Source organism: Delphinus delphis, chromosome X (genome assembly GCF_949987515.2).
Source record: "Delphinus delphis chromosome X, mDelDel1.2, whole genome shotgun sequence".
NCBI classification, from domain to species: Eukaryota; Metazoa; Chordata; class Mammalia; order Artiodactyla; family Delphinidae; genus Delphinus; species Delphinus delphis.
The window spans coordinates 101,178,743-101,199,853 of NC_082704.1; positions in this window are offsets into that span (position 1 = coordinate 101,178,743).

The window sequence follows — 21,111 nt, forward strand, 5'->3', positions numbered from 1 at the left end:
TATAGTATGAATTGTTCTTTAAATATTATTTGTAAAGGTTATTGTTAGTGGCTGCATATTCATTCCATAAATGTATATTATTAGATATTTAATTTGTTTTTTCATTTTAATATACAGCACTGTGATCAATATCATTTTATATACATTTTGTTTGAATTTCTGATTTTGCCTTCAGAATGAATATCTAAATCAAGATTACTGGGTCAAAAAATATCATATGTTTTGCCAAATTGCTTCTGTAGAGTTTGTGTCTATTTATATTCCTGTATGCAGTGCATGAGAGTATCCATTTCACACCTTCCTAGCTATATGTACTTATTTCTATATCACTGCATACTCCCACATTCAGTGCCCATTCTATTCTTTCCATACCTGCTTATAAATCCACAATCAGTGGTGGTCCTGATGAAGTTTTCTCCACTATATGTATCTTTGCACATTTTCCTTTCAACTTCCAGGTATACAGTGATGACTCTGAATTTACATATCTATCTGTGCTCCTCTTTGATGACTTTCAAAACTGTCATCCATTTATTAAATTTGGTAAGCCCTAAATGCAATGAGTTTTTATTACGGCAGTTGCTGACGGGAGGGAAGCTTGATTATTTGTGTATTATCTTACCTTATGTGCGCCACCTCAACCTGACAGGTCATAAGTGGCGAACTCTTCTAATACAATTAACCTTTATTGCTAATGAAAACATTTTGATATCTATCATGTTTCATCAGTACACACTGATAAACAATTTTAAATCTTTAAAGTTACCCATTGACACAAGAATAAAAAATTTTTAAAAGGATCCCACATTTCCCTTTTCCTGAGAATTTTCATATAATGGATAAAACTAAAATCTAACAAAAAGTCGAATGTTAAAAAAGAAATCAATTCTAGGACTTCCCTGGTGGCGCAGTGGTTAAGAATCCACATGCCAATGCAGGGGACATGGGTTCGATCCCTGGTTTGGAAAGATGCTGCAGAGCCACTAAGCCCGTGTGCCACAACTACTGAGCCTGAGCTCTAGAGCCCGCAAGCCACAACTACTGAGCCCTCACACCGTAACTACTGAAGCGTGTGCACCTAGAGCCCATGCTCCGCAACGAGAAGCCACCACAATGAGAAGCCCACGCACTGCAACAAAGAGTAGCCCCTGCTCGCCACAACTAGAGAAAGCCTGCATGCAGCAACGAAGACCCAATGCAGCCAAAAATAAATAAATATTTAAAAAAATGAATTCTATTTCAAGAAAGGTAAATTAAAATTGTAATCAAAAAAAATTTTTAGACATTCATTCACAGAAAGAGAGACAAGATGAAAAGGCAGAGGGCTATGTACCAGATGAAGGAACAAGATAAAACCCCAGAAAAACAACTAAATGAAGTGGAGATAGGCAACCTTCCAGAAAAAGAATTCAGAATAATGATAGTGAAGATAATCCAGGACCTCGGAAAAAGAATGGAGGCAAAAATCGAGACGATGAAAGAAAGTTTAACAAAGACCTAGAAGAATTAAAGAACAAACAAACAGAGATGACCAATACAATAACTGAAATGAAAACTACACTAGAAGGAATCAATAGCAGAATAACTGAGGCAGAAGAACGGATAAGTGACCTGGAAGACAGAAAGGTGAAATTCACTGCCACAGAACAGAATAAAGAAAAAAGAATGAAAAGAAATGAAGACAGCCTAAGAGACCTCTGGGACATTAAACGCAACATTATAGGGGTCCCAGAAGAAGAGAGAGAGAAAGGACCCAAGAAAATATTTGAAGAGATTATAGTTGAAAACTTCCCTAACATGGGAAAGGAAACAACCACCCAAGTCCACGAAGCACAGAGAGTCCCATACAGGAGAAACACTCCGAGACACATAGTAATCAAATTGGCAAAACTTAAAGACAAAGAAAAATTATTAAAAACAGCAAGGGAAAAACGACAAATAACATACAAGGGAACTCCCATAAGGTTAACAGCTGATTTCTCAGCAGAAACTCTACAACCCAGAAGGGAGTGGCATGATATACTTAAAGTGATGAAAGGGAAGAACATACAACCAAGATTACTCTACCCAGCAAAGATCTCATTCAGATTTGATGGAGAAATCAAAATCTTTACAGACAAGCAAAAGCTAAGAGAATTCAGCACCACCAAACCAGCTCTAGAACAAATGCTAAAGGAACTTCTCTAAGTGGGAAACACAAGAGAAGGAGAGGACCTACAAAAACAAACCCAAAACGATTAAGAAAATGGTCATAGGAACACACATATCGATAATTACCTTAAACATGAATGGATTAAACGCTCCAACCAAAAGACACAGGCTTGCTGAATGGATACAAAAACAAGACCCAACTATATGCCGTCTATGAGAGACCCACTTCAGACCTAGGGACACATACAAACTGAAAGTGAGGGGATGGAAAAAGATATTCCATGCAAATGAAAGTCAAAAGAAAGCTGGAGTAGCAATACTCATATCAGATAAAATAGACTTTAAAAGAAAGAATGTTAAAAGAGACAAGGAAGGACACTACATAATGATCAAGGGATCAATCCAAGAAGAATATATAACAATTATAAATATATATGCACCCAATATAGGAGCACCTCAATACATAAAGCAACTGCTAACAGCTATAAAAGAGGAAATCGACAGTAACACAATAATAGTGGGGGACTTTAACACCTCACTGACATCAATGGATAGATCATCCAAAATGAAAATAAATAAGGAAACAGAAGCTTTAAATGATACAATAAACCAGAGAGATTTAATTGATATTTATAGGACATTCCATCTAAAAACAGCAGATTACACTTTCTTCTCAAGTGCGCACAGAACATTCTTCAGGATAGATCACATTTTCGGTCACAAATCAAGCCACAGTAAACTTAAAAAATTGCCAACTCCGTTTTTTTCCCTCAAGAGACAAACTATACAACTATAAGAGACAAACTATACTTTCAAAACCTGGTTCTGTGATACAGATTCTCTAAGCATATAATGAATGCAGTAAAATTCCCATTTTAGCGTGCCTGCCTAGATATTCAATAAGATTATGATGTATATCCAAATTATTTTCTCTGATATATAAGCATGATTGTATGCTCTATTCTCCTTCTATATTGTGGAAAGTCCTTAATGCACTTGTATTCTACCTCCACGGTTCTAATTTGCTCATTGCCTATTATAAAACATAAATGAACAAGTGCCAAATTAAGTAACAGAAAATAAAAATATCAACAACCCCAAATAAATGCAACACATTGGGGTCAAGCCAACTAAGACTGACTGATTTTAAGGGAAGATATTATTTGCATATTAGCATTAACGATATGTCACATGTCCAAAAAACTGCACGGTATTTCACTTCTAATTAAAGAGCTTTGACTTACAGACACATATTAATTCATGGTTATTTAAATGTCTCTAAATAAGTGAAAAGTATGCAGCTTAGACTCCATTAAATACACTTTTAAACAATCGGTAGGAACAGAGTTCTACAATAGAGAAAATAAAGCCAAAATCTGGTTCTTCGAAAAAAATTGGTAACACTCTAGCAAGACTAACCAAGAAACAGAGTTTAATAAAAATTGCAGTGTAGTAATTATCAGGACTGGTGTGTATTTTATAAACAGGTACATGTACCTGTAGAGTAACTGAGACTCTAGTCCCTGAGAACAAAGTATACTTTTTCAGTGCTTAAGTCAATGTTACATAATACATTTATAATTAAAAATTATAAATGTATATATTCATATAAAATAAATATTATATTCACACTCATTTTTCGGTTCTGTTACAAAGGATCTATGGGAGTCGAAACAAAACAAGGCACTGTAATTCTTTCCTTGTCTCTTACCCCCTTCTGCTTCTGAGAATGCTCACTTAAGGATGGAACTGTAACCAATCCAGTCTTCAGTCTGCAACCACAGATGGCTTCACAACTCTTATAAAAGAATAGCTTCATCAACTCTTATAAAAGAATAGTAAAAGGTGTATTACTTACAAAAATTTCAAGTACACAAAAATGCTAACATATATATTCCAGAGACTATGGGGAGAATATGCCCCCACCCCAGAAGGTCTTAAAAGAAGAAAATTCTGATTCTTGTCTCTATTAAAATCACAGTAAGCTTAGGAAAATTAGGCATGCTTTTGATATAGTATATTTTGGGGCCAATTTGTCTTGAGAGCGACAACACAAAGTAATATACTATAAGCACTACAATAGCATGAGCAAAGGATAAAAAGGAAATTTTATCATTTTCATTATAGAATGTGTATATGTGCATCTAAAGTAAACTTAACCCATATGCTATTAATTACTTTAAAAGATATTAGAAAATCTAAACAGCATATTTTCTGACTCTTCCATAATTGGGAGGCTAGAACATATGAGAACATATTTAATTTGGAAATCTATAACTTTTAAAAAGAAGAGCACACTGTTTTAACTTTGCTTTATTGGGAGGGTGGGGGGAGAGAGAGTGAGAGACAGGGAGAGGGAGAGAGAAAATGGATAATGAGTAAGATTATAAATAAAAAGGAATTAACTGGTGAGCCAATTCCAGGGTAGTTTTAACAAAGGCCAAATACTTACAGCCTGGACTACCTCTTATTCCCTCCTCCTCTCGTGTCTTTTCTATCCCTTGCCTAATAGTGATGGGAGGATGTGATAAGGAGACTTAATGCCTTCTTACTTCAGGTGAAGCCACAAACATGACTTATCCCTGTAAAATAAGCCTATGATTTGACTAGGGATTATGTTATTTCAATTCTGTGCTTTGCACAGCATGACTGAATATACTGAAGGACAGTCAGAGTCAAAGCAGCAAAATATTTTAGGAATAATCAAGCTGTGTGATCTGGATTCTTCCCTCCCGAGAGAGTATTTTCGCCATCCTTACTGACAATTACGTTAAAGACAACTGAGACACAAACACTTCTGCTTCATCCTCTTCATGGTAACTGAGTATTGACTGGTTTGCTACGGATGCTTTCCCAGTCTATGTTTACTAAAATTACTTTATTTGGGGGAAAATAAGACAGCTAATAACATTCATAACAACTGTATGATATTCAATGCCTCCTTCCAGATGCATAAAGAATAAAATATAATTTCTGTCCTCAATGAGCTGCTCATTCTTTAATGGGAGGGACCAACACATAAATGAATAACTGTAATATAATATGAATAACTACTAATGGTGATATGATATGAACAGAATATTTTGGGACCACTGATAACAGAGGAAAGGTCACTGACCTCTAATCTTACCTAAGCACCTGGTAGAGATATTAAAATTTCCAAACTGATAATAAATTATTCATCAGCAAAAGATTCTCTTAATAGCCATTCAATCTTTTGGTAACTGATATTTGATTTACATTAACATAAGACTTGGACTCTATGTAATGTAGTTATTTTTGGAGAAAAGTGAATCTGGGTTATATTTCTGACTGCTTTAACTATTGAACCTGTTGGACATTGCATTGAACAGATTTGGAAACAGGTAACTCCACAATTTAAATGTTAATGAAGGGAAACGGAACATGGATTGTTTTCTAGAAACTCATGCAGATGGGAAAAGGTTCTACCTCTAATAATCAATAATAAGTTAAAACCAAGATGATGATAATAATGATGATGGTGGTGGTGATGTTTTTGCCTATTAGTAACTTAAAAAAGGACACTGAGTGAAACAGAGATAAAAAATGGCACATTCATATACTGAGGAGATAATTACCTACTTATTTATATCATAAAACAAATTCATTCTTTCACTCAACAAATATTTAATAAATACCCATTAGAACAACAACAATAGTAACTAATATGTACTGAAAACCTATACTGTGACAAACAGTAGGATAATAACTATATATGAATAATTTAATGTAATCCTTAGAAAATCCTGTATGTTAGGTATTATTATTGTTATGCCCATTTTACACTTGTATCCAAGGACAGCAGTTAATACATGTCAGAGCCAGGACACAAACCCAGACAGTCTGAATTTCTATAATTCAACGTGCCGGGCAGTATGTTTAGAAGGGCATATATACAGTGATAAGCAAAACAGACAAAATAGCGACCTTCCTGGAGTTATATTTAGTTGTGAAGAGAGAGATTTATCAAGTTAACCAACAAATGCATATTTAGTCATATTATACACTGCAAAAAGGGCACCAAAGAAAGGAACAGTACTATGTGGGGAAAGAACAGGTACTTTAGATTGGGGAGCTGGGGAAGACCTCTCTAAAACTGGAACGTTAAAATTTACCCCCAAAGGATAAGAAGAAACCAGACATGGAAAGTGCAGGGAGAAGAGCCTTCCAAACAGATGAAACATCATATATTAGGGAGTTTGCTTGCTCAGCAGGGCTGAGAGTTAGAGAGTTACAGAGAAGTGGGCAGTATTTAGATCATATTTTAAAATGTGGGTTTTATTCTAAGTGCAGTGGAAGTCACTGCCAATGAAGCAGAAGAGACAAAACTTAATTATGCTAAAAGGGAAGAAAATGGGGGTGTGGAAGAGGGAGAAAGTTGTAAACCAGGTTTTTAATCTGAACAACAGGGTGGGTAATGGCACCATTTACTGAGTTGAGGAGGTCTGAAGGAAGGACATGTCTTCAAGGAAGATCAAGAATTTAGCCTAGGACATGCAATTGGTTGCACCTCTTCTGGAAAGTTAGAAAAAAGCATTTTTAAACAGGCTGGAAGGTTATCTTTTGGCCTACAATTTGTCCCCAATAAATAATTCAAACACTGAAAATGCTATCTGCACACAGAGGGTTGTAGTTAAAATGTCAAAGCAATCTGAAAGGCAATCGTGGGGAATCATGGAGTGACATGCATCTACAGCCTTTAAAACCATACTTAGGAAGGCCCATTTCGAGTTGGAAAAAAATTGGGGGTACTTTAATGAAATAAAGATTCATTTACATATTATATTTATTAAGTATATATTTTACCTATTTATACTACTGTATTCCAACTACAAAAATTAGCTGTGTACATGGAGTAAGAATGGTAGTTGTAGTACCATACACACACAGATATGAAGACATACATACATAAACTAGGATGATGGGACATTAAGGGTGATGTTTTTCATCTTTGCTAAAATCTTTTAATTCTGTGATTGTGCTTATATGTATGTGTGTGTACACATGCACACACACACACACACACACACATACATATCCTCTTGCAGGGCATTCTCTTTGGAGTGCACACTATCCATTTCAGTACATTTTTTGGTCTTCCTCCAGGCTATCATCTTCTAGTGGCAATCCTGTTAAGTCAAAGGGTAATTGTACTTTCAACGGACAGGCAGTTTGAAAAATCAAGAAGTCTTCATTCTTAATTTAATGTCTATTTCTTGGCATGTAGCAAAAGGATGAAGGACTAAACACTACACAACTGGACTGGAAACCTCGTCATCCTCCCACTCTGTTTTCTTACCTACACTCTAGTAAATTAGGTTAGGATGTTGTTCACTCACTCTTATCTACGCCACTGAAGTCTGCCAAATTCGAGTTTTATCCTCAGTTAACTCTTGAAACCTTATGCCAGTTTTGACCATGTGTTCTTCATTTCTGTTTCCTCTAACATATGGTAAAATAAATTACCCCCGAATTTAAATCCCAAGTAGAATGAATTGGGACAAAGAGTAAAAAATAAGGAAAGTTGTTGTAATAATTACAAATCTCCCCCTAAGCAATAAAGTCTAAGTCTCAGGAATTATGTCTTAAGAACTTCAAACTCTCTGTTAAAATCTGTGCCAATAAGAATATATACGAAATACCTAAGAGAAGAATTAAACCTAAGTTATAAATAACTGTGGCCTAAAGAAACATTTATTCTATAGTATATCAAATGTTTTATACTGTTTCTGCCCAAAATTTGATGATAAAGTCGGGGTATGAAAAATGTTAATGAACACTTTTTATTCAAATCAATTCATTTTCACTAAAAATTTACTGATTATTCAGTACAGAAACAGTAGAAATCATTTTTTAAATGAGCTCAGAAAGTATGGTATCATTTGGGAAAACGAAACTTCAAATAGAATTCACTACTAGAAGGTGGATATGAGCTCTGCTTTTTGTTAGAAATAGAAAAGGCTTACACCACAAGCCCTTTGAAGAGCTGCCAAATTAGGGTCATAGAAGTCTGAGCCTAGAGCTGACAGCAAAGGAAATCCAATTTGAGTCTGACAAAGAGAAGCTGAGGTCTGATATGTGTAAACTTATGGGATGGAGGATGGAGAAGGGGAGAAGCAAATTATTTTATATTTACCATCAGTATATTGCAAATGGTGTTATGACATCAAGTAACTCCTGTGTTTGCATTCCTGCATTTATTAAGCCTCATGGAAGAACTTTAAGATGGCATCGGTATCATGACCAGCATAGTTTACTAAAAATAGACCATTTGCAAACCTGACATCTACTTATGCTATATCTTATAATAGGAAGGAAACCCAAAGAGCACCTCTGGAATTATGCCCACATGTGTTTATTATCTCTTCTTAAAATAGCCCATAAATGCTAATAGCTTCTCTGTGGGGGAATGTTATTACAATTAGTGTACTTGATTGGAAACAGGGTACATAGATGTAGGAACAACTTAATTTTTAAAAAGAAATAACTTTGGCTTTGTTTTATTTGATTACTTAAGTCAAGTAAAGCTTATAGTGATGCCTAATTAGTAAAAAATCAAATATCAGGGGGTCAGAGTGGACCCCAGCCTATGTGAGTTTACTGAACAATGTTCTGTAAAATGAATTAAAACTTCAAGGGCATTATTGGGATTTAAAACTAAAGCACCACACAGGGGAACATGAAGGTAATGCGATCTCAATTCTTGGGGTAAAGTTTTAACCTTCTTTTCTTTTTGACTTCAAAATTAGTTCAAGCTGTCTTTCTTTACCTAACAGCATTCATTTTTGAAAAAAAATGTTTTTTTAAAATAAAAATGTCACACAAGAAAAATTCTTAAGGAAGTTACATGCAGTTTTTCTGTCACTTGCCGTAAGTCACGTGTACTTAATATTACTAAAAGAGAAATTTTCCCCTAAATTTGCTCTTCTGCATAAAGTGCTCTCATTGACAAGTGACATAGGACACAAGTACTATTCCAAAATTGACCCTCAAATGATCTGGGAAGACCCCAGTTCAAGGACTGAATTTAAATGCTGAGTATAATAAAGGCTTTCACAAGTGCTGTCAAAGGAATTTCTGTTCTATTAAAACAACTGAAGAATACATTGCTTTCTGGAAATATTTCTATCTTTTTCCGTCACCATTAAGCATACTGCCCTCAAAATAAATTCCCCCAGGACTAATTTTCCTTATAAAAATTACAGCTGGAGAAGTTATAACAACATGTTATAAAATAAACCATGAAGCTCTCTGCAAAGGAATAGTAAGTCAGCGTTCTAGCAGTGAAAACTTGGCAGCAAAAAACGCATCCCCTGAGGAATCATGTGAGAAATTTTGATGGGATTAAAACATGCTGCATGACATATGGTATGTATTTTTAACACATATAATAGGAGAAATAAATTGGAAGAAGCATCTAAGCATTAATCCCCTAACTCCCATATCTCGTCCCATCCATTAGGGATTTATCTCTTTCAGTTTGTCATGGTAATGTAAGCATGGAAGGATCCCTACCTTCTGGAATTCAACTTTAGAAAGGGAGATAAAATGTCACTATTACTTATCTGCATCATTTAAGATGCTGTTTTTGTACAGAACAGAGAGATGTAAATAGATGCAGCAACCTCAATGTACAGGCTAATAAATTCAGTTTTACTAATATTTCTTATCAGTGCTAATATCTTTCTGTGCACTCAATTGATGTAGTGCACTGGGGCAGACTTTGCTAAAAAAAAGTAACTTCTGAATACACTGATACTAACAATATAACTAGATAAATGGCCAAAACTTTCCAAAACATACTATGCTTGTTGTCCTAAAAGGAGGGAAATTTTTTAAAAAGGTGTTTTGCTTTCTATTTTGTTCAAAGTATTTCTGTAAGCAGTTCAGATTTCATATGTTGCAAACGTGTAACTTTGTATCTTCTGAATTTACTATTCTCACATTTCATTCAATTAATAACTTATACTAGTGGGAGGAGGTAAGGAAACAGGGCAATTCCCCCATACCTATCATTATGAGGACAACATACCCCATATATAAACATAGAGCAGATTCATTTTACATGTGTGGACATGAAGTCATTCAACCTCTCTAAGGTCTCAAAAAGGGAATTGAAAAAGTACCCATCTCACAGGGTTGTTTTCAGGATTAAAGGCATTAAACTAGGCGGATACTTAGCATAATATCTAGCATATTATAAAAGTTGCCAATAAATGTTAACTATTATCACCATTAACACATCACCACCACCACCACCATCATCATCATCTATACAAACAAGGCCTTATGGAACTAAGTGCCATCGAAGAGAGGTTACCGCTGGATAAATGGCTGAGTGTTCAGCATGCAGAAGTGTTGGAGACCAAACTATCAGATTACTTATCATAGTGCTACAATGTCAGCATTATCTCCATTGTACAGATGGAAAAACTGAGGCTTTAAAATGAAAGGGTTGGGTGGAATTTAGTGAAATCAGCAACTGACATACCTTCCTCTCTGATGCTGAGTCTTACATAGGAGGCTGTGTATTGCCCTTTATATTCACTATTAGAAACCTTAAAATAATATTTAGAAAAGCACTCACAACAAAATGGTTGTCCCTTTTAGTTGATTTATTTGCATCATTTTGCCCTTGATATTATTGTTGTTTACTATTTAATCACATGCGGTTTTAATTTAAGCAGCCAGAAATCATTTGTGAAAAGGGGGAAAGAATAAATTAATTCATTAGTTAATCAAATAATATATATATTTTAATAAATTTATTTATTTTTGGGTGCATTGGGTCTTCATTGCTGCGCACGGGCTTTCTCTGGTTACGGTGAGCGGGGGGGGGGGGGGGGGCTACTCTTTGTTACAGTGCGCGGGCTTCTCATTGCGGTGGCTTCTCTTGTTGTCGAGCACGGGCTCTAGGTGCACGGGCTCAGTAATTGTGGCTCTCGGGCTCTAGAGCGCAGGCTCAGTAGTTGTGGCGCATGGGCTTAGTTGTTCTGCGGCATGTGGGATCTTCCCGGACCGGGGATCGAACCTGTGTCCCCTGCAATGGCAGGCAGATTCTTAACCACTGCACCACCAGGGAAGCCCCAATCAAATAATACATTTTTAAAGGAAGATTATGCTGGCCTATAAAGTAAAATGTAGGAAGCATTTAAAGGAGAAGAGACCATGAAAATAATTAAAAGATTATTTGAGAAATTTTAGCAGGTTGATATGAAAGTAGGTAGGCTGGGAGTCGTGTGAGACCCTTCAAAGGTGATGAATTTGTTTTTTGAACATTGTGGGAGCTTAATAAAAGTTTGGTGAAGAAAGGAGGGGAAGGAGGGATGATTCAGTTAGGTGATCAAATGGGTCAGGAAGAAGAAGGAGAAAAAATATTCAAAATAATTGTATTTCTCCTCCTAAACAACAAGGGAAATATAGAATTCTGCTCCCAACTAAGAAAACTGGAACTGAAGAAAACAGCCTTAGAAGAGCAAACATTATGAGTGTTCCTTAATACACAAACACACACACAAATATCTTAGTTATTGAAAACTCAAAAGGTTATTAACTTCACTTCTTAAGAAAAGCAGTGTTCTAACAATAAAAGCACCTCCGATAATTTTTTATCTAATGACATAATCTCAGAGGGCATTAGGGTCTTGCTTTTAAAAAGCTGACATCCATTTTAAGAAATAAAATTAAAGATAGATTGAACTAGGAAATTATAATACCTTTATTATTATTCTCAGTATGAGGGTAAAAACTGAAAAGCAGCCAAGTCAGACATATATCAACAGATACACTTTAATTTTTAAGAACAACTCCTAGTTTCAGGCTTTTCCCTCAGACATGATATTTTCAATTAAAACATCAGTTGCATCTTTTGTGGTTTCACAGCAGCATAAGCTCTTGACTCCTGTCACTGTCGAACTACCAACATCAATCTTACATTTATTTCAAGGTGACTCTGGAATATTTCATCTGTCTTATATATGATTTTCTGTCTTCCATTCAAGTATTTTGACTTGTCCCCAGCCTCATCATACTAATGCGTATAAATGCATACACCTAGAACTGAAACATTTCCTTTTTCCATTAATATCTCATAACTCTCCTATAGTTCTAAAACACTTAAAACGTGTGCTCTCACTCTTTCTTTCTCTCTCCCTCTCTCTCTCCCTCTCTCTCCCTATCTCTCTCTCTCTCTCTCTCTCTCTCTCTCTCTCACACACACACACACACACACGCACACACATATACACAGGCACCAAAACACCTGTACATGTATATTCCATTTTGCAATGTACGTGATAATTGTTTCATATAAGATGTCTCTTAGTAGAATATCACATCCACAAACATAAATTGTAAACTTGAAATTGTTGCTTGAAAAGATTAAATTTTGAAAGATGGTGGTGGCATTTGTTCTATTTACTGGTTTAAGAGAGGCTTAAGAGAGGACTCCTGTATCTTTTCCCAGGAAATATATCCAACGTAAGCAGCTATTCTTTATTCAGATTCATTTAAGTTTTTGGTTCTTTAGTTATTGAATTTCCTTTCCTACAGTGTCTCTGGGCTCATGGTAAACTCTAGAGAAATACTCATAGGTCTGTCTCCCTGTTTCTAGCCTTTTATATCCAGCCTAAGCACAATGATACAGTTGACCCTTGAATAACATAGGTCTGAACTGTGCAGGTACATTTACATGCAGAATTTTTTAAATAGTAAATACTACAGTACTATGCAATCCATGTTGGTTGAATCCCGGGATGTGGAACCTCGGATATGGAAGGCCAACTATAACTTATATGCAATTTTTGACTGTGCTCAGAGGGCTGGTGCCCCTAACCCCCTACCTCCCACTGTTCAAGGGTCAACTGCATTTTCCCATTAGGTGAGATTTTTATCATCCTACCTTTTAAACTGTTCACTAAATACAAGCCCAACTGCCTTATATCAAAACATTACTATGATTTTCATTGATATCATAGAATCAATAGGTTCTTTTCACCCATTTACCTTCCATTTTTCAGGTTTCCTAAATAATTTACCTCCCACCCCAAATCCATAGTTTCACTTCTAATCCCTGATAAAGGTCCTAGTTGTACTCATCTGGATTTTTAAATCATCCCTTTCCTGATCTCCTGACTGAATCCAACTACTGTAAGTGATATGAAATGATGTGCCCAAATGATGTGTGATGATCTCCAATTTTACCAAACACTTCAATTATGTAACACCATAGATTCTGTTGTCTTTGAGTATTAAGATCCAGTCAATCCTCTTGTTGCTCTCAGTTTCCTCATGTGTAAAATGAAAATAATAATACCAGTCTCATGGGGTTGTGGTCCTGATTGAGGAGTTTGCATAAAATGCCTGTACTGGTTCCTGCCACACAGTAAACACCATATGTATTAGCTGCTATTATTATTATCTTCTTACCATTAGTTATTCTGGGCTTCCTTAACAAGTTTCCATAGACAACTAGCTTTCACTGTCATGCTTGTACCTTCTTTTGCTTTAATCTGTCTCCTGTCTTTTGTCACCCATATCTTAACTCTTTCCACGCAGTATGTTTCTGTTACTACTGCATTACCTTAGACTATTTACAATCTGCTTGCTTAGATCACTATCTATTTTAGAATACCCAGAAAATTTTTGAAATCTCACTACCTCATTAGCTAACATGACTGTTTTTAATCATAAGGGCAATATTTTCCTCTTATCTATCTCTTCATATAATTCACACTTTTCTATATTTCTATAATTGGGTTTATCCACTTTTATAAACATTAGATAATTCATAACCGTCTTAGACATGTTAGTTCACTTTCTTGTTGCTTTTCAGAGAAGTAAGCTCTCTTGGATGATGGATAATGATGGTCATTGTTTTTTAATTACTTAAATTATGATTTTGGACTATAAAATATAGTACATTTCTGTTGATTACAGGGCATTTTAACCTGAAATGTTACAGGACATAAGAAAGTATTTACTAGATCCGTAAAAAATTGCATTCATCTCAAAGTAAGGGTCTCCAAAATGACTTACAAAAGAGGTAGTGAATATAAGGAGATAATCAATACACACAATGAAATAAGTTTCTTCTTGGCACATGAATAATTTAATATTATTTCTATTTTAAAAACTCACTGGTTTATAACAAAGTGAATCAGCTATACCTATACATAAATCCCCCAAATCCACTTTGTTATAAAGCAGAAACTAGCACACAATTGTAAAGCGATTATACTCCAATAAAGATGTGTCATGAATTGGGAGACTGGGATTGACATGTATACACTGATGTGTATAAAATGGATGACTAATAAGAACCTGCTGTATAAAAAATACATAAAATTAAATTTAAAAAAAAGACCCAACACAGCCATAAATAAATAAGTAAATGAAAATTAAAAGAAAAAATAAACTCACTGGATTTTCCAACTTGAATATTGGGATTGAAATAAAAACATATCAAAATCATGAAAGCTTCAGTATGGCACTGGATAATTTTTAAATGATGTAAGATTTTATCATCTAAAACCCTGTCTAATATTGGATAGAAATACACATCAAGTGCATCAAGTATGGAAATTCATTTAAAAAAAAGTTTTATTTCCCTTTATGACCTGGCTACTAAGAAACTCAAAGAGAAATCTGGTGCTCAACTACAGAAAACACATTAATATTCTTGTACACTATTTATGCTTCTTTATGTATACCTGTTTAAAAGAATCCACTCTCAAATCATTCCAGAGTCACCAAAGACCTACTTGACCTGTTCCACCCCCACCCCATCTCTTTCATCTTCTAGCATTTCCGCTCAACCCATATCACTCTCTGCTGTTCCTTAGACACAAAACATGCTTTCACCACAGGACTTTGCATTTGCTGTGTCCTGCCTATAATTCTCTTCTCTCCATAAGGCTACATGACTCACCTCTTCACTTTTTAAAATTTTCTTAGAAGTCATCCTATCTCATACAGATGGCTAACAGGCACGTGAAAATATGCTTAAAGTCGCTAATTATTAGAGAAATGAAAATCAAAACTACAATGAGGTACCACCTCAAACAAGTCAGAATGGCCATCATTAAAAAGTCTACAAAATAACAAATAATAAATGCTGGAGAGGGTGTGGGAATGTAAGTTGGTACAGCCACTATGGAAAACAGTATGGAGGTTCCTCAAAAAAACTAAAAACAGAGCTACCATATGATCCAGCAATCCCACCCCTGGGCATATATCCAGATAAAAACTATAATTGAAAAAGATACACGCACCGCTATGTTCATAGCAGTACTATTCACTATAGCCAAGACATGGAAACAACCTAAATGTCCATCAACAGATGAATGGGTAAAGGAGATGTGGTACATATACACAATGGAATATTCCTCAGCCATAAAAAAGAATGAAATAATGCCATTTGCAGCAACATGGATGGAACCAGAGATTATCATACTAAGTAAGTCAGACAGAGAAAGACAAATACCATATGAAACCACATATATGTGGAATCTAAAATATGACACAAATGAACCTATCTACAAAACAGAAACAGACTCACAGACATAGAGAACAGACTTGTGGTTGCCAAGGGGGAGGGTAGGTGGGGGAGGGATGGATTGGGAGTTTGGTATTAGCAGATGCAAACTATTATATATAGAATGGATAAATAACAAGTTCCTACAGGAAACTATGTTCAATATCCTGTGATGGACCATGGTGGAGAGGAATATGAAAAAGAATGTATGTATACATATAGGTGGGTCACTTTGCTGTGCAGCAGAAATTAACACAACACTGTAAATAAACTATACTTCAATTAAAAAAAAGTGGGCATGTTAAAAAAAAAGTCATCCTATCACAGGTGTCATCTGTGACTTCCTCTAATACAACATACAATCTATATCCATGTAGATATATATGGATATGGATATAGGTACGTTATATGGAATATAAATTTATCTGCCCCATCTCCATATGTACACTGTACTGTTATCTTATATACATTATTTTTCTTCATACAATTATCACTACCTAAACGATAAGCTCCATTAGAGTTAGGATTTTCTTTTGTATTTGTTGGTTTCTTTGCTCTACTCTATTAGCAGTGCCTTAAACTTAGAAGACACTCACTAAATATTTGTGGAATGTAAGAATAACTAAATGGATGAATAAAAGGTACAGAATCTAGACACATGAATTATATACACTGATTTATTAGTGTAGAAGAAAACACTGTAAATTAAAAAATAGCAAATGTTCAAGCGCTTTGTCTTTCAAGATACAAATTAACATCAACCTAGTTGCAAAACAGAGGTTATAAAATCCAATTTAATTTTGTCTCCTTGCTATTTCAGCCTAATTTAACTTCCTTTCCAATTTTACTTTCCTGAACTTTGAATCATTCCAGAAAAGAAATGATCCAAAATAAATGTCTCCTGGTTTAGAATTAGCATGGTTGTTAGAAAAAGTAATGCATTTCTCACAAGTGAGAAGGGATTTAGGTGGCGCAAACCAAGCCAAAAGCTAGGTAAAATGAGGGATTTTCATTAAAAGGCTTGTTCTGTCTGATGGGGGATTTTGGAGTCCTGAGATTCCGTAATAAGTTTATCTGGTAGAGGAGATTGAGCAAATGAGGGCCAATTAAACTCCTGGACAGCAGCCAAGGTACCACTGCCGACACAAACAGGAGTTTACTTAAAAGAATCAAAAGAAGCCCCTGGTCTCAGCTGAACACCTTTTTTTTTCCTTGTGGAAAGATTCTTATTTTTAATGATACAATGCAGAGAAATAAATCTTAATATTTTAGATATCATGCAGCAGAAGAAATGAGAGAACAATACTTCAGAAGAGACTGAAATGATGATGAAATGGCCTCTGGTGTTGAGGAGAAATCATTCTCTACTTTGGATCCCAAATGTTAAAAGGTAATGAGAGGCCTCAAAAGAATAGCATCCTCAGCACTCAGTAAACTGGCTCTCTGAAATCTTATCCACAAGCCACAGCCTAATAGTTTAATGGTTTAATGCTTTCTTCGTATTTCCAAAAGGTGAGAAACCCTGAATGATGCCCATCCTACTCTTAAACAAGTTTGTTAACCTGGACATCACCAAGATGCTTGCCAAATATCTTTCATTATTTAGCTAAATTTTTGTTGTTGTTTTGATTTCTCAGTTGCGGTTTTCTTTTTCCTCCCTTTAGGACATCTGTCCCTTAAGCAGCATGGTGAATGAAAGTGGCAAGTGTGGTAACGAAACGAAGTCCAATGGAAGAGGAAAATGTCATATTCTCACTAATAAATTATAGGTTGAGGTACATTGAGGAGAAAATTGAATCAGCAATTCTTATGGACAACTTGAGTCTACATATCTAAGTTATGTCACTTGTGCAAGATTTTTTAAATTATTACAAGAAAATAATCACTTCAACACCTTAAGAAAAGAGATGTCATATAAAACGATGTGTAAAATTTCCGATACAGCATTTAACGCTACCAATTAAAGTAACATTTTCATGTAAATTGGGTAATAAATGGGGATTCCTTTATTTCTTATGTCTTTTCCTTATTTCACTGTTTTGCATTTGGTACCTTAACTTATACATACTTTTCAAAAATATCATTCAGCAGTAACGAGGAAAATTAGGCCATCAGGGCATTCTAATTATAACAAAAAAGTTCTCTCCCATTCATATTAGATTTTGACTTGTTCTCCACCCTTCATACTCTGAAATCCATTTTTCACTGTTGTAATCTATAACTGCTATAAGAAATACATATTTTGATTCTTGTTATGAATACAGAATGTGAGTCTGATTCATATATTGCTTAATAAATGGAGAACAGTTAAATAACTGAGACTCTGATGCAAAAAAAAATTTAAAGGTAACAGAGTGCTGTCAGTGGTAATGGGATGTAAGCGAGATACTATAATGAATGATTGCATTTCTGGGTCACAGCATCCTCTCCACAATCACTTAAGATATATTAACCAGGCAGAAACTATCAAATGATCTCAGTATGATGTCAAAATATCTGTGAAAATTTTTCTTTCTCCTGATTTGTGTTCACTATTACCAGATTCCTAATATAGCAAAAGTAGTTCAAGCTAAATGCGCACTTTTTTTCTCAGATAGAATGTGTCTTAGAACCCATACTTTCCTCTAATCCCTTTGGTTTTTAATTATTTTTAGTACAAAGCCAAACAATAAGATATAAAATGTGAAAGGCATGAAAGTGTCTAAGTTGGAAAGTTAGTCTTCCTCCCACTCCAGTCTCCCCAACCAACCAGTCTTGCTCTCCGGAGGCAACTTCCTTAACCAATTTCAAGTACAAACAGGCCAGAGATATCCTATGGTCATTATAGTGCATGCGTGTGTGCGTGTGCGTGTGTGTGTGTGTGTGTGCCTGAGCATATTCTTTCCCCCAACTGGTAGTATATTATATCCATTTTTTTTGCACCCTCTATTTTTTCATTTAACATTTTCGAGATCTTTCCATATGAGCACATATAAAATTGTCTCTTTCTTCTTCATACCTGAATGGTGTCCACTGTGTGGATGAACTACAATTTTCTTGACCAGTCCTCTGTTTATGCACATTTAAGTAATTTCAAATCTTATGCAATGCAAAAGATAATGAATGTACACACACACATACACACGCACACACGTATGGCATGGATGAGTGTAACTGCAAGATAAATTTGAGAACTGCTGAGTCAAAGAGTATGTGCCATGTTCGTCTTGATAGGTATTGCTAAATTGCTGTGCATATAGGCTGCATCGATTAAACTCCCATCAGCAATGTATGAGCATCTGATTCTCTACACTCTTGCCATTTTTTAACTCTGTTAACCTGATGGGTGAAATTGTTGTTTCTTTAGATTTCTTTTATTATGAAGGAGGTCGAATATTTTCACGTATTTCAAAATCAGTTGACTTCCTTTCCTATGAGCTGCTTATTCATATAATATGTCCATTTTTGTGTTGAGTTGTTGATCTTACTGATTTGTAAGAGCCTTTTATATGACTTATATTGTGAGATATGAGTTGTATGCAACTTTCTTTGTTTGCTTTTTGCTTTTGTTAATTTATAGCAAATTTGAAGCATCCAGAAAGAACTATGTCACCTCTTCAGACCCCACCCTTATTCCTCTACCTCTCCACAAAATTACCTACAATATGAAAGTACCTTCCCCAACTAGAGATAGTGTCACGAATCCTAGTGGTTCCACTAACTGCTCAAAATGCCACACCAAAACACACATGGCCTTACATGTCCTGTTTTTAATCTCTTCATGTCATTACTGCCACCAAATAACCCCTCCTTACCCTGATGTCTAAATTAGACTCCAAAGAGGACATTCTAAATTGTACACCTTTACTATACAAAGGACATTCACTTTATGTTTTCCCAAAGCTTCTGATTTTTTTTAATGTGTTTACGTTTCACCACTGTTGGCGCAGTTTTGTATTTCTCTCTTCATTCTTTATTTCTGTGTATTATTAGAATATGATACTGTAGTGTCTTTAATAACTGTGTGACGTGTCCCTGGGGCCAGGTGAGTGCAGTTTCATTTGTGTAATAGTCTTTGAAATTCACGGGATCCTACTCATTTTTTTCTTTTTTCAGCATCTAATCAGACTAAAATAAGTAAATTAATGAATATGTGTGTTTTGTTTTATAAGCCCCTTTCCCCAATATCTAATACATTTTGTGGTATAGAGTTTTGATGAATTTAAAAGTCATATATGATTTTAGAAAATTATAGGTTATAGTAAATATCTAGGCATAGCTGACAAACTTACAAAGCTAATTTGTGTGCTCCAGGTAAAACAAAATATATGAACCTAATTTAGGTATGATTACATCATTGGTTGTTGATTTGCTCTTTCACGTTTGATCTGAACATTTTTTTTTAACATCTTTGAGGCAGTGGTTCATTTTTGTGCTTCACCTTATGTTAAAAATAAACAGCATGTCAAATTAATTTAAGCATATGCCTACTACTGGCCAAGACTGTAAGTGCATATGTACACACATATGCATACACATTACTCTCTTCCCTGCCTAAGGCCAAACTTTCAGAACTCTCTAACTTGGAGAACAGCTCTAGACTTCAGAACAATTGTGGTTAGAGAAGGAGGAGGTGCAAACCTTTCCTCCTTGGGAAGAATGAAGCATTCTCTGTGGATCCAAGCAACAGACCAATAACATAGAAAACTATAAAAAGAGCGCCCACCATGCTGTGATTATTTGATTTTCCACTTGAAAGGATATACATTCTGAGGGCTTGGTACTCTATATGTAAGTTAGCTTTTTACAGAAAATTTGGAGTAGCAACAAAAGGCACAAGAAAGAAAAAGGGGATGGTGGGAACTTAGGGAAAAGGAAAGAGTTCCATGGCAATCATTCAGAGCAGCCCCACTGGCTGTTATGAGAATCCTCTCAGAGGCTAGGCAGCATGGTGGTGATGAGAGGTAGGTCAGCTATCGGGAGTAGGGTGGGGAAAGAGTCACCTGTACCTCATCAATGTGGCACCTGGAGGCATAAGACATTTCTGCTGTATATGGGAATAGAGTTTTGGTGTTGCTAAGTGCGGGGTCTAAGGTGGGGCTTAATTAACCACTTGCATTTAGCTCAGTTGTTCTTCAGGCATTGATTGCTAAAGGCATCTTGCGAGTCACATTCGTAAAAAAGGGAAGAGGTTTTAACAATTCTTATTCTGTACTTGTACCTACACTAAAGCACCAGCAGATCACAATAACTAAGACACACAGATATCATAAAGAATCACCAAGAGAGTAAAGGAAATTTATATTTGAGATATTCTGTATATTAAGACAGGAAGTACACCTTTGAAGAATTCTATGGGGGCTAAAATGTATGTGAAGGTGTTCTTTTATAGTATCTGAAGAATGCCAAGTTTGGTTCATGTATTA